The sequence below is a fragment of the Octodon degus genome, unplaced genomic scaffold (genome assembly GCF_000260255.1).
Source record: "Octodon degus isolate 3935 unplaced genomic scaffold, OctDeg1.0 scaffold00063, whole genome shotgun sequence".
Taxonomy (NCBI): Eukaryota; Metazoa; Chordata; class Mammalia; order Rodentia; family Octodontidae; genus Octodon; species Octodon degus.
Window position 1 is genome coordinate 11,322,880 of NW_004524639.1, and position 13,721 is coordinate 11,336,600.

Below are 13,721 nucleotides of genomic sequence, written 5' to 3' on the forward strand. Positions count from 1 at the left end.
AAATGGTTATCTGCATTCAAATATATATATATATATATATATATATCCCTACATAAGTACTCCAGCAAAATTTCCTTTGGATATATTGGTTGTTATCACAAGGCACTTGGGGTGAATACTATATCAATATCCACTGAATACATTCTAAAAGCTTTTCCAAAAAGAACATAAAATTAAAACCTTCAGAGAATGTCTTTAATAAATCTCATAAATAACTTCAAGATTTTTAATCACTTATGAGGTTATTCAAAATTACTATCAAGCAGAGAAGCGATATTTTAGATCATTCCAAACATAAATTTGTACTCTTTCATTTAATAACATAAACTTTTGCACTAATTAAATTGATTTGTTCCTAGTTTTCCTTGTCATCTGATGCCTGACTGCAAATTACTACAAACAATTGTTCATGTCATTTTGGTATCAACTCCAATCACTATGTTTTAGAGATAGGTGCCTTTCACTTTGGAAAAAGAGAAATTAAGTGCAGCCTTTAGACTTAAGATGGTACTAGTCCTGCCACAATAAAATCCATCACTGAAAAGAGTTCGGTGACCCTAAAAATCAAATCAACACCTATGGACTATGCAATTGGAACAGCATTTGGTCATGTGACAAAGAAAGAACCTCTATAAAACAATATCAAATAATCGAGTGCAGAATAAGACCCACCAACTGGGAAGCATAATATGAAGCTTACCAGAGAACTTGTCCATTGAGCACAGTGACAGGTCCTCTGTCTGAGGAAAAGCTGGGAATTTTTTTTTCCATTCTGTAATTTGTCTCTTGATCTTAGTAATTGATCTTTTTGTTGTGCAGAGATTTTTAATTTAATGTAATACCATTTGACCATTTGTTGGTTCTTGGTGTGATTTCTTGTGCAGTTAGGCTTTTTTTAAGAAATTACTGTCTTAAAGGACTTATACTAGTAGAGAGCATTACAATTTCTGGATGTGAAGCAGTTAGGAATGTCCCTGCCAAGTCAGCAAACTGCCTTTGTTAATCCATCTCCACCAGAGTATATAAATCATAAGAAAAATGGGCAACTGGCAAATGAGCTGCAGAATCTACACAAAGTGTTTCTGAAGGAGCTTTGGAAACATGGTTTTTCATGGCCTTCTCAACAGCCTGTGGATGCTGTGAAACTGAATTTACCTGATTATTATACCATTATTAAAAGTCCAATGGACTTAAATACAATTAAGAAGCAATTGGATGACAAATAATATGTGAAAGCTTCAGAATGTATAGAAGGCTTCAATGTAATGTTCTCAAACTGTTATTTATATACCAAGCCCAGAGATGATGTTCTTATGGCACAAGGTCTGGAGAAGTTGTTTCTGCAAAAATTATCTCAGATGCCACAAGAAGAACAAGTTGTGCACAAGGAAAAGTAAAGAAAGGCACTCAAAAGAATACATTGGTTTCTTCTGTTAAAGAAAAACTATCCCCCAGAGCAACAATAATTGTATTTAAGCAGCAAGAGTTTTCCTCTGTACTTCCTGAGATGTCTTTCCTTTAAACATGGCACAAGCAGGTGTACTGCACTCTAGGTCACAAACTGTGGTATAAGCTACCAGGGGTGTGAAGGGAAAAGCAGATACAACAACTTCTCCAACCTCTGTAGTTACAACAAGTAATGAAACTTCTCTACCACCTATGGAAAAAAAAACAGTAACAATGCCACCAATAAAAGAAAATGAGATGAAAAAATGTTTTTGCTATCAACATTGTTGATGTTTTGCCATCAACATTCGCATCAACATTGTAAAGTTGAAAAGAAGAATAAAGTAACTGAACAACTAAAATACTGTAATGAAATTTCTTAAATGGCAATGAATAGAGGGATTTGTTCTAATAGTGTTTGTAAATAGGATATCATGTGTGCATCTTGTACAACAAATAACCACTAGGAAGACAGCATGCAATGTGTTAATTAATGAAACTGTCCTACTATTGTGATTTACAGTCTCATTGCTATTTTTTTTCTCAATAAAATTATGGAAAAAAAGATCATGGTAGAAAGCACAGCTAAAGCATGGAACAAAGTCTGGAGCCCAGCAATTTCAGAGATGACTTTTGAGCATTGCACAGTCCTACAGATAACCCACTATGAATACTGAACTATATTGTATTATTTTGCTGAATTCACGCACCTACAATATTTAAATGGTAATGGAATACGTATCTCTGACAAAACTAAATGAAAAAGGGGGATATAAATTAAGGACCATTTTGTATCTGTATATACAAAACAGGATAGATATACAGCTACTTTCTCTTTATTCAATGAGAGGATTTGTACTAATAATGTTTGGACAGGGTATCATGTTTGCATTTTGTACTATGAATAACCACTTTGAAGACAACAATATGCATTGTGTTAGTTATTGAAACTGTCCTACTAATCAGTTTTGAAACTGTCTCAATTCTACTTGTTTCTCAATAAAATTAATAAAAAATTCTTAAATGCTTTTCAATAAACATTTTTTGTATGTGTGGTCCTTTTATAACCCTCTTGATATTGATGGTTTGGGATTACATAACTACTATGACCCTGTCAAAAATCCAATGAATTTTGGAACTATTAAGAAGAAAATAGACAACCAAGAATATAAAAATGTGTATGAATTTGCTGCAGATGTTAGGTTAATGTTCATGAATTGCTATAAATATAATTCTCCAGAATATGAAGTTTGGCTATGGCTAGAATGCTTCAGGATGTTTTTGAAATGCATTTTGCCAGGATTTCTGATGTACCTGTTGAGAATACTCCTGTGTGTAACATCACAACAGGCACTACAAAAACCCTTAGTAAAGAAAACAGTAGTGAAGCTTCCTCTGAAAATAACTCTTCTGATGATTCTGAAGATGAACAAGTTAAGCATCTTGCAAAGCTTCAAGAGCAGCTTAAAGCTGTCCATCAACAAATACAAGCTTTGTCCCAAATACCTCTCCATGAGATAAAGAAGAAAAAAAGAAAGAAAAGTCTAAAAAAAGAAATGAGAGGAAATATTAATAAAAGAGATAAAATCGAAATAATTTTTTCAACTAAAGGAAAAGTCCAAAAGCAACCAACCAGACAAGGGGAAACACAAATTCTTGCCTCCCAAATATGAAGATGAGGATAGTGCTAAGCCAATGAGCTATAATGAGAAAAGGCAGTTGAGTTTGGGTACAAACAAACTCCCTGGAGAAAAGTTGGCCCACATAATCCATATAATACAATACTGGGAGTCCTCACTGCAAAGTTCCAACCCAGACAAGGTGAACATAGCCTTTGAAACACTAAAAGTATCAAAACTAAGAGACCTAGTGAAGTACATCTCAGCATGTCTAAGAAAAAGACCACTAAAACTCCATGATAAGAAAGTAATGAAATCCAAAGAAGAAATTGATTTCCAGAAGAAGCAAGAGTTAGAAAAGCACTTACAGGATATCGACAATCAATTAAAATATGGAAAATTTCAGGTAAAATCTAAAAAGTCTCTGTCAATCACAGCATTTGGAATTGGATCCCACGTGAGTGAGAGCAGTAGCAGCAGTAGCAGCAGCAGTTGCTTAGCAAGATCTGAAAGCAGCAGTCATACTAGCTTTTCTGAAAGCGGTGACTCAGAACCAGGAGGCTGAGGCAAGAGGAGCACCAGAAATTTGAAGCTACCCTGGGCTTCATAGACCCTGTGAGAGCTCATCTCAACAAACCAAAATAAAACAAAGTATATACCCCAGTTCCAAAAATAAAACCAAAAAGATATAATGGGAAATAATTTTGTTAGAATAAACGTAACTTTTACTTTGCTGGCCTTTGTTATTCTAGAAAATTTTAAAAATGTATTCAGCATTCCAACTATATGGTGTTTCCTTATTTGATAGCTAACTACTAAACAATACTGAAAGACATCTTAAATTGCATTTAGAATTTTAGATTGTAATTAGTAAGTGGGTGGGGTTCATTTTGTTTTGTTTTTTGTTTTGTGCTGGAGATTGAACTCAGGACCTTGGAGTTGCCAGGCAGGTGTTCACTCCACAGAGCTATCTCCCTGGCCCAGTAATTGTCATTTAAGAAAGCATTTGTGGCCTAATAAGTTAGAGCACTTTGTTTTGTATTTGTAGGATAAGTGTCATTGCAACTATTTGTTAGTATTATTTAATTCATTATTGATCAGTAGATGCTTTCGATATTAGCAGAAAGGTAGGGTTTCTGAATAAACTATCTGAATTTTGAGATGAATTATCAGATTTTGAAAGATTAATATATTGCTTGAAGGAAACAATGTTTACCATTATCAATACACTTTTAAAATGGTACAATATTTTAAGTTTTTCTAACTTTCCAAGAAAATAACATCCTCACAAGGCACATCTTAAGATACGGCTGAATTTTATGACTGATATTCTAGTTAATGCCATCTTTGTCAATTTGGAGGGGGACATACTGCTAAAAAAATCAAAGTATCAAAATTTTTTCCTTTCCTGTTTCTCCCTCCCTTGCTTCTTTTTTCTTCCTTCCACATATTAAATTAAACACAGTTTTGTGCATGCCAGGAAAAAAAAATCCCTCTAGCATTGAGCTATACCTTTATCCTGTTTTCCTATTTCAATCTACATTACAAGTAACATACACAATAAAATTTGTGACATACATTAAGGTAGATTTGCCTTCTACCTTGATATTGTGCACTGTCATTTATTTATGAAATATTAATTGTTTTATGAACTTTCTGTGTACTTCATTGAAAACACAAGGTGCATATGCATAATAAATTGCAAATGTAAAACCTAAAAAATATTGAGTTCAATCTGAAGTTCCACCAAAAAAATTACTGTCTTGCATCTATACCATCAAGTGTTTTATGTATCTTATATTCAAAAGTAGATAAAATATTACTGTATTGATGTTTAGATCTTTGAACCATTTTTATTTTCATTTAGCATGTTACTAGAAATATGAAGCCAGTTTCAATGTTCTGTAAATACATATTCTTTTTTTTCTTTTTATTCATTTTAATGAGAAAAAAGATAAAATGGCAATAAAATGGTTTCGAAACAGGAAAGACAATTACAATAATTAATATACCGAATATTGTCATCTTCAAATTAGCTATTCAGAGAACAGGATGCAGACATGATATCTTGTCTAAACAATATTAGTACAAACCTTTCTTCTCAATGAAGAGAAAGTAACTGTATATCTATCCTAACTATCTTGTATATACATATTTTTTTTCCAAAATTTTATTAATAAACAGCAATGAGACAGTTTCAAATCAAATCAGAAGTACAGTTTCAACAAATAACACACTGCATATATTCCTCTTAGTGGTTAATTGCTGTACAAGATGCGGACTTGAGATCCTATTTACAAACACCATTAGAACAAATCATTCTATTCATTAAGAAAATGCAACTATATATCTATCCTAACCACTTTGAATACACAGATACAAAATGGACATTCATCTGTATACCCTACTTTTTCTAAGTTCCGTTATTGAATATTATAGGTGTGTAAACTCAGCAAAATATTCTAAAAGAGTCCAGTAGACCATAATAGCATTGGATCTTCTGTTAAACTGGCAATGTCAGAAATTATTGACCTGAGTCCCCCACAGCTTAACTTAACAGCATGGCTTTATTTCTTATATTTCGTCTTCATACTTTTCTACTGGATGGTTAAGACCAAGGTAAAGCAGGACCTGTGCAACAAGAGTTGTAGCTTTTGGGTCTGATAAGGTCAGTGAAATCCCCTCAGGATTTATCTTGAGATCCTGTACCTCAGATCGTAGAACCTTTGTCAGTGCAGCCATGTGGATGAGTCACGGCCATTGCTTGGCCAATGTGCTCTCTGTGAAAGCCTGAGAGAGTGTTTTCTCCCCATGAGACTCTCCTTAGGCACACTCTACGTCATCGATCACTTTCCTCTTTGGCCCCATAATCTTCTTGATCAGAAAATTTGAGACACTACCGAGGTACATGACGTTACAGTACAAGTTCTCATATGTCCTGAGTCTTGATTGACCTTAGAAGGTTAGGGCCAAAATGTTGGCTTTCCTTGTAGCCCTCCTTTTTCTCTAATTTTGGTCCTGCAAATATGTATTCAGGTATTGTTATTTCACCTGTTTTCCTCTTGCTAGCCTGGATTACTTTTACTATTGTGGGTCTCTCATGAATTCACATGAATTTCAAGATGATTGTATATAATCTATATGAATATTGGGAGTATAAACTTTTTGAGCATATTGGTTCTGTCTCTCCTGGAGGAGGGGACAACTTTCCATTTCCTGATTTCCTCTTCACTGTCCTTTCTGAGTATTGTAGTTTTCCTTGTAGATTTCTTTTAAATCTTTGGTTACACTCCTAACTTTAATTTTTCTTGATGATATGATGAACATTGAAGTTTTCATAAGTTCTTTCTCATGGAGTTCAGAATTGGAGTACAAAAGTGCTATTGATATTTGTGTGTGGCTTTTATCCTGCTGCATTGCTGGAGTTGATTATTAACTTTAGGAAGTATTTGGTAGAGCACTTTGGGTTTTCTTTGGAGTACATCATGCTATCTACAATTAATATTAATTTGAGATCGTATTTTCCTACGTATATTCATTTCCTTTCTATCTTCTGTCTGATTGCTTTGGAAAGTGTTCTGAGCTACTGAGTTGAACAGAAGTGGTAATAGACAGTATCTTTTTGTGTCTGATTATATCAGGTTTGTGTTCAATTTTTCTTCTTTAATATGATATTGGCCATTCAGATATAGACCTTCTATACTTATTTTCTTCCAAGTCTTTAAGATGAGGAAATTTGAGATTTTGACAAAGGTAATTTATGAATCTATTGATACAAACATGTGGTATTCTTGCTAGTGTTTATGCAGTGTTTTACATTTATTGATTTCCATATTTTGGACCATCCCTGATTTGCAAATCTGGGATGAAAGCTAAGTCCATGATCTATGATCTTTTTGATGATATATTGCACTCCGTTTGCTAATGTCTTGTTGAGGATTTTTACATCTATGATTATTAAGGATGTTGGCCTTTGGTTATCTTTTGTACTTAGGACTTTGTCTTTGTATAGAATCATACTGGTGTTGGCTTTCACAAGTCAGCTTGTAGGCACACTGGCTCTTAATTTTTGGAAGAGTTTGAAGAATGCTGGTGAGATAATAATGCTAAAAGATGTGTAGAATTCAACACAGAATACATAGGTCTTTGGTTTTTTTAATGGCATTGTTCAATACTTTCAAAATTTTATTTCTTGTTATTGGGTGGTTCAGAACTTTTGCCTTTTCTTGTGTTGGCATTCTTAATTTCTATGTGTGTAGAAATCTGTCTACTTCTAGGAGATTCTCCAATTTTTTAAATACAATTTTTCACAGTAGTTAATAATTATCTTCTGGAATTTGAAGGTGCCTGTCATAATTATGACATTTTACTTTCCAATTTCATTGATGTGAAGTATTCTCTTTGTTTATACATTTTGCTTAATCTTTCAAAGAATAACCTCTCTAATTTAATTATATCTACTTCATTGATTCCCTCTCTAATTTCTAAGATTTCACTTCTTGATTTTAGTCTGGATCTAGAATGCTTTTATTTCTCAAGTATTTTAATGTTCCTTATACAGCTTCTTGTGCATTTTTTCCTTTTCCTAATGTGAGCATTGTTTGTAATGAAATATCCTGTTACAATTGTTTTGGTTTCATCCTCTTCATCCTTCATATTTTTCTTCCTCTCCTCATATAGTTCCTCCTCCTCTTCCTTCTTTTTCTTTTCTTTTCTTTTCTTTTCTTTTTCTTTTCTTTTTTTTTTTTTGCCTTGATGACTCTCTATTTTGGTGCATCAGGTTTTTCCTTAGCCTGCTATGCAGCGATGTCCTTTTCATATTTTTCCTTCAGCTTAACAGCCTTCTTCTCATATGGCTGCTTGTCATTTGCTGTGGCATTATTCCACATTTCTCCAAGTTTCTTTGGGAAATCACCAATGGAGAGGCCAGGATGTTCTCCTTTGATTTTTAGGCAATACTCAGAACAGAACAAGAAGAAGGTCTAAGGAGACCTCTTGGGAGCATAGGGATCCTTGAACTTCTTTTTTGTTCCTCCTTGGATGAAGAGGATAATGATGAATAAGTTGGATCTAGAAGTATTTTTTTCTTGTCTGCAAAGCATTTTATGCCCAAGTGCACAACTCACTCCTTTTGAAGAAAAATATTGAAATATAAGGTATGTAAGATTTGCTTTTAAACTGTACAGTGCCTTTATATTTTTTATATAGTTAACACACTACTGAATGTGTCTTTAGATAGCTCACTCCTGGTGGTACTTAAAACAGCCACTAACCTTGCCTGGTACAGTATGGAGGTTGTAAATTGTCATGGAAATTTAAAGCAGTTCTTGTTGGTGCACAGCACAAATTAGTTAGTTATTTATGGGAACTGTAGTTTTTCATCTTCAGCTTTCTCTGATATAGCATATACAAAACAATTGTTGTTCTGTTAACTGAATACCACTCTAATTTCAAAAAAATTTACAACTGTTTTGTTGACATTCTGAGTAAATACAATTGCTTTATGAAAAGAAAAAGACTTTTTTGTGCTCCAGAGGTTTCTGTGTGTTATATATGCATTTTTATTAATTCCTGGAAATTAATTTCTTCCTTGATATTTTTCTGTGATTTATTAGATTTTTTTCAGAAAGTTAGATTTTAATTCATTTTCTCAAGGAATATAAATTTAAAACATTAAGGTTACAATAGTGAGATAAGCCCAATTTTACCCACAATGATCTTGTCAAAAGAGTTAAGCCTTTTCTAAAATTCTTTAATCCATCTATATTTTTGAAATCAAGGTAAAAAATGACAGAGATTTACATTGTAATGTGCCTAATAATGGAATTGGTGGAGGATTTACATGGTTTGCTTATTAATTTATTTTTAAAGGTAAAGATATGAGTAGTTATTATATTTTAATATTAATTTTATTGAGAAAGAACTAGCATTGAAAGTGTTTAAAAATAAGTTAGTAGGACAGTTACAATAATTAATACATTGCATATTGATCTCTTCATAGTAGTTATTCATAGTAAAAGATGCAGATATGATATCTTCACTAAACACAGTACAAATCTTTCTTCTGATTTATTAGATTTTGGAGTGTTATTTTTTATTAATTATATTGAGAAAGAAGTAGCAACGAGAGTTTCAAATCAGGTTAGTGTGACTGTTACAATAATTAATACATTGCGTATCGTTGCCTTTGTAGAATCTATTCACAATACAAGATGGAGAAGTGATCTATTCTCTAAGCACTATTAGTATAAATCTTTCTTCTTATTTGACTAAGAGAAAGTAGCTGTATATCTATCCTATTTTGCACACACACACACACACACACACATATAATCTTTTTCACTACACATTGATTCTTTATTTATATCCCTCTTTTTGTTTAGTTTTGTCAGAGATAGGTGTTCCTTTGCCATTCAAATATTGTTGGTGCATGAATTCAATGAAATAACCCTATATAGTCCAAAAATCCATAATAGTATTGGGCGTTCCGTAGAACTGGCAATGTCAGAAGTTGTTGACTTGAGTCTTTGACAGCTCAGCTTATTAATATGGCTTTATTTTTCATACATCATGCTTATACTTTCCTGCTGGAAGGTTAAGACCAAGAAAAAACAATATCTATATAAGAAAAAACAGAATTTTTGTATCTGACAAGGTCAGTTCAATTCCTTCAGGATTTACTCTGAAACCATGTACGCAGTTTGTAGATTTTTGGTCATTGTCAGCCATCTGGATGAATGCTGGCCATTAATTGATCAATTTGCTCTCTGTGAAAGCCCGAATGTTTTCTCTCTAGGTGACTCTCCTGAGGCCCACTATACATTGTCAATCACTTTCCTCTGAGGTCCCACAATATCCTTGAGCAGAAAATTTGGGACACCACTGAGTTACAGGATGTTACAGTACAGGTGCTCTTAGGTCCTCAGTCCTCATTGACCTTGAAGGGCTAGGGCCAAAATATTTGCTATCATTGTACCCCTTCTTTTTCTCTAATCGTTTGGTCTGCAAAATTCAGTGGTTAACACTCAAGAAGAGATCTTAATGATATTATTACCCTATGATATAAGCATTTGAGCATAATATCACTATCTCTCTGAATATCAAATGCCTTAGATGTAACATGAAACATTTTTCTTCCCAATAATCATTGATATGCTAAACTTTAAATCCCTATAGAATGTAAAAAACAAAAAAATAAAATAATAAAATAAAGATAAGCAATTACAAATTTTTACACAGAAATTTAGAAATTTAACCATATGCAGCACTGTAGCAAGACAATCTTTGGACTTTTTTGCTTCTTGTATTCTTTTATTACATTTTTAAACAAAAATTTGAGAGAATGTGTAGCTATAATTGATAGGAAATTAGAAGCAGTACACATTTAAAAGACCAGAATAACAGGCATGACAAACATGGCCTAGTATTATACATTGCTATCCCTAGTGCAGTGGCTTAGTTCACAGGTATCAGCTTATATAGTTAGTCAGGGTGAGAATGCTACCAATTAGCAACTAATTTCAAAAAACTGATTGTGATTCTCTGGCCCATTGCCTTACACAACTTGTGTATATGAATGTATGGTATTGCCCCTGCAATGTTTCCTAGATTTTCTCCTTGCCATCTCTTCGTTGTTTAATATTAAAGTACTCACTTAAATGTGTTATATGTTTTAATATTTATTTATCCTTTTGAATTCTTATGCTAGGTAGACTATATGATATTTAAACATGTGGGTCTGGTTTATTTCACTTATGAGTATATCTTCAAGTTGCATCCACTTATGTATGAAGGCTTCAAGGTTATCAGTCTTTAGAGCTGAGTAATACTGCATTGTACAAAAACACCATATCTTTTTCATCCATTTCTTGGGTGATAGGCATGTTTTTTTGCTTCCAAGATTTGGTTATCACAAATTGTGCTGCTATAAACATAGGCACACATACATCACTATGATATGATGTTCTCACTTCTTTTGGAAAAATTCCAAGAAAGAGGATAGCTGGATTGAATATTATTTCCAGTCCTAGATGTTTAAGGAGTCTCCACACTGTTTTCCATAATGGTTGCACCAGCCTACATTCCCAAAAGCCATAGAGAAAGATTCCTTTTTCCACACAGCCTCTCCAACATTTGTTATTGGGTGATTTCTTTGTGATAGCCATTCTTTCTTGTGTGAGATGATATCTCAATGTTTTAATTTGCATTGCGTGGATGGCTAGTGATGTGGAGCATTTTTTCATATATTTATTCTCTTCCTTAATTTCCTCCTTTGAGAAGTGTGTGTTAATCTCGGATGCCCATTTCTGGATTGGGTCTTTAAATTTTGGGACCCTAGTGGTTTTTAGTTCTTTATAAATTCTAGAGAACAGACCTTTGTCCGAGTACATATTTGTCATGATTTTTTTCCAAATTTGTGGGTTGTCTTTTCACTTTGTTGGTAATTTCCTTTGACATGAAAAAAAACTTCTCAGTAAGAGCAGGTCCCAGTTGTTAATTCTTTCAACTGTTTCCCATGCTATTTGCTTTCTGTTCATGAAGCCTTTGCTTACCCCTATGTCTTTAAGAGTTCCTCCTACTTTCTCTTCCAGGAGATTTAGTGTCTCTGCTCTAGTGTTTAGATCTCTAATCCATTTTGACTTTAGTTTAGTTCATGGTGATAGACCTGGGTCAAGTTTTAGTTTTTGGCATGTAAAGAGCCAGTTTTTTCCAGCATCATTTGTTAAAGAGGCTGTCTTTCTTCAAGTAAGCATGTTTGGCCCCTTTGTCTAAGATAAGGGGACTGAGTATGTTTTTAGTTATTTCTGCAACTAGTCCATTGATCCTCAGGTTTATTTTTTGCCAATATCTATAATGATTTTATCACAGTAGCTTTGCACTTTAATTTCAAGTCAGGAATTGTAATGCCTCCTGCCTTGTCCATGTTGCCCAGGATTGCCTTTGCTATTCTAGGTTTGTTCTGCTTCCAAATAAATATTAGGAACAATTTATCTAGGTCTGTGAAGTATGATATTGCTATTTTGATAGGGAATGCATTAAATATGTACAACACTTTTGGGAGTATGGCCATGTTCACAATGTTGCTTCTCCCTATCCAGGAGGAGGGATATCTCTGCACTTTCTGAAACCCTCTATGATCATGTTTTTCAAAGTACTCTAATTTTCATTAAGTACATCTTTAACTTCTTTAGTGAGATTAATTCCAAGGTATTTCATTTTCCTTGGTGCTCTTTTAAAAATTATTGTTGCTCTAATTTTCCTCTCAGTGTGTTTGTTATCTGTGTAGAGGCATGCCATTGACTTTTGGTTATTGACTTTGTATCTTGCTATGCTACTGATTTTGTGGATCAGTTCTAGTAACTTCTTGGTGGAGTTTTTTGGGTCTTACAAGTAAAGTATCATGTCATCTGAAAATAATATTTTAAATTCTTCTTTATTTATTGTTATTACATTTATTTCTCTCTTTTGTCTAATGGCTCTAACTAATGATTCTAGAAGTATATTGAATAGGAGTGAAGATAGAGGACATCCTTGTCTTGTACCAGATCTGAGAGTAAAAGATTTCAGTTTTTCCCCATTTGCAATTATGTTAGTCATTGAGTTATCATAAATAGCTTTTAGCAGTTTGAAGTAGAGACCATCTACGCCAATTTTCTGTAGGTCTTTGAACATGAATGAGTGTTGAACTTTGTCAGCAGCCTTTTCTGCATCAATGGACATGATCATGTGTGTTTTGGATTTGGCTCTATTGATATAGTGCATTACATTTATAGATTTGTGTATATTGAACCATCCGTGCATCCCTGGGATGACTCCTACCTGGTCATGGTGTATAATTTTCTTGTTAATTTGCTGTATTCTATTTGCTAGGATTTTAGCATCTGTGTTCATGAGGGAGATTGATCTGTAGTTGTCTTTTTTAGTTGAGTCCTTCCTTGTCAGTAGTATATCTAGTTGGTTTTTGGCTGTGCTTCATTTGAAATAGTTTATTATTATAGCAATTTCATTGTATTTTATTAGTCTGTATTTTTTACTTTCTCTTCATTCAATTTTCACATCATATATAATTAGAAATTTAACCATTTCTGTAGAATCTACAACTTATCAGAATGTTTGCAAAATGACCTTTTATAATCCCTGCTATTATAGCTTTGTTTCTTTTGATATCATCTATTTCATTTCTAATTGTTTTGATGTTGCTCTTTTTCTATCTTTTATTACTTTGTCTATCTTTGATTACCTTTGTCTATCTTTGATTACTATTGTTTCTATTTTTTTTTACTACGTTGCAGCCTTTTTTTTTTCGGAATTAGAGATTGAACTTTGATTCTTGCACCTGCCAAGGAAGCGCTTATTCTACTGAGCCATCTCCCTAACCCTGTTGTAGTCTCTTTAAAAACATAAAACAGAAAAGAACTTTACATGATTTAATTAAAATCCAGGGAATTGCTTTATGGCTAAATCACCTTAATTTTAATTCTTTAGTTCTTTAGTTTGTTACAGTTTAACAAATAATACAATAAAGCATTTGAAGTTCATTATTCTGTCCTGTGAATAATCTTGTATATTGTGAAATATAGCAATAAAAATTGTCAAGAGAAAAACTAATGTAATTAAAAAGACAATATATTTTAATTATTTGTACAAACTACATTT

The 13,721-nt window shown here is 33.1% G+C and overlaps 1 pseudogene; it reads left to right on the forward strand.

Moving 5' to 3' along the window:
* Positions 1 to 968: 968 nt before the first annotated feature.
* LOC101589810 lies at positions 969 to 3,630 on the forward strand (annotated as a pseudogene).
* The last annotated feature ends 10,091 nt before the right edge of the window (positions 3,631 to 13,721 follow it).